We start from the raw sequence: 2,500 nt of genomic DNA on the forward strand, positions 1-2,500 counted from the left end.
AGCAGATCACTCTCATGTGCTGACAAGCAAGAGCTAAGGCATATATTTAAGATAATGGAAATCTAACCATCGTACTGGATGGGACTGCTACACCAAACACTGTGAGGTCTAGTTGGGACTTCATACCAGGGAGATCCCCTGATGTTGGCGGGTCCAGCACTGTCAACATTTTGGCGCTAGAAGGAGGGCCAGATGACAAGCTGAGTCCTCACAATATGTGTTGAATCTTTGCACATCTATCATGGAGTTTGTTATAGTTCACCCTCCAAAATGTTTGTCCAACGGACATACCTTTCATGTCGAGAGGGAGTTCTGGGATGACTTGTCACAAATCACATATGATGGTGAAGGCGAAGTGGCCTGGCCTGAGCACTTAGATGACTTCCATGCACTCATGGAGAACATGGAAGGTTTTAATGAAACAGAGGTTTGTTCGTTGCTCGCACACACACTTTGCAACCACCCATTGCGATGGTGTGGCATACTGCCTCATAACTCCGTGCACTCATTCAAGCAGTTCAATGATCTAATTGAATATGTTTTTCACCATTTTGATCCTAAAGCACTTGATAAAAAATTGTTAAAACAACGGAAGGCCCCGCATGAATCACCTATGGATTTTTCGCAGCGCTTCCGTCTATTCATGTTTGAAGCTCTGAAAAGTCAGATGAAATTCTAGTATCTCATGGATAGATTTGAATATTGCCTTACAAAATCACACTGTCCCAAGATGAAGTTGAATTTCAAACCCCACTCGGCATACTTTGGTGATGGAGTTGTGCAATCAAAAGCGGACATAGTTGCTGTCAGAGGTGATTGTCCGCCTTCCCCTCATCAAATAGCTCCACCACCACAGAGTGATGTGGGAGAACATGCGCACACGTCTGTTCAACTGTCACATCCTCCCACCCTCACTACTCTTAATATCTGCACAGATTTGGTTGGGAAGCCCATGAGTTGTCATACACACTTGTTACCTCAACCTCCATCTCCGTGTTCTGTTGATCCTTTGGATTGCATTGTCTTGTGTTCTTCCGTTCCGGACTCTACACCTGTTGTGAACGAGGATCAAGCCATCGACGGAGTTGATGTTGCACAACCAACCTGCGTTGTCATTCACAAAGAGTATGACCGAGCATCTGAGAATGAACCCGCGGTGAAGGATGACCTCCTTCTATCTATGCCTCCTCTGCTTTTTCCTGACATCGTTGGTGATTTTGTTATCTTTGATTTTCCTTGTGTAAATCCATCCACGGATGCATCTACTTCTGATCATTCGCAGAATGCATCAGATGTCAGTACATCATTTGACAGTGGAGAGGACAAATTCTTCATTGAACATCCACTTGATTTTTCATCTACTTTTTCCGGAAACGCAGAGGGTGAACATTCTTGCTTCTCATCTACCCCTCTGTGTGATTCATCAAATCATGAGGATGCCAACAAACATCTTGAATTTTTTGATCTTGGTTATCATGATATTTGTACTTCTTCATTTGATCACGATGTTGATTCACTCATTGTTAATCTATCTAAGACACTAGTCTTCGATGATCTATCTATCGACGAAGTGGAAACCCCGCAGGCTGTCGAGGCACTTCAGCCTGAGCTGATGGTTATGTCAGGCCCTCACTGTCCTGAGGTTAGTTCCACTTCTAATCAGAAAATTTGTGAAACACCCAAGGCTCCTCATCACTCTCTGCTCTACATTAAAGATCAACCAAACACCCAGATTTCGCTTCCTCCACTCAAATCGCATGATCCCATCGCTCAAGCTTTGGAGGAATCTTACACAGCAAGCGCACTTGCAAAGCATAGGTTGTTGGTCTTTCTCAGGTTCACTCATATGTCACAGTACAAAGAGTGTGCATGTTTATCATCTGCACGCAGTGTGTCACAACACCACGTTAAGTCCATAGAATGTTTGTCTTGTGCATTCACTCTTTTCTTTTCTGTGGATGTTTTAGAACTCGGAGCGTGTTGGTTTTCATTGTTGTATCTTTTATGTTTGTTGGTTCGCTTGACTGTGCTTCTCGCAAACCATGCCTTCACCAACATGGGCCAGCCAATGTGTCGGTGGCTGCATTGGAAATATCACTTCACGTAAGTAGGCCCATGCACTATTTAGCATAGGAGTAGGAGTAGTGTTTTCTTCTTTGCATTGCTTTGCTTTGCATTCTGGTTTGCATGTTTGCTTGCTTGCTTGCTTGCTTTGGTTTTCTTGCTTGCTTTCTTTGCTTACTTGTTTTTCTTTCACTTTACTTCTGCTTTTTTTTTCTTTCTTTGCTTGCTTGTACCTGTAGGTTAGCCTCTCGTGAAACTGTGTTTGGCTCTCGAGATAGGTCGGGCGAATCTAAGAGGACTTGTATAGCTATCAACATCTAGTTATCTGTTGTCCTCTCTCTTTATGAAGAACCTGTTGTCTTCAGTCGATGATGCCTTGATGGAAAATATGTTCTGTTCAGAGTGAGTCTTGGTGAAAACACAATGCTTGTGCTCT

This window comes from Pinus tabuliformis, chromosome 6 (genome assembly GCF_031772625.1).
Source record: "Pinus tabuliformis cultivar Carrire ecotype Pingquan chromosome 6, CPIR1, whole genome shotgun sequence".
NCBI lineage: Eukaryota > Viridiplantae > Streptophyta > Pinopsida > Pinales > Pinaceae > Pinus > Pinus tabuliformis.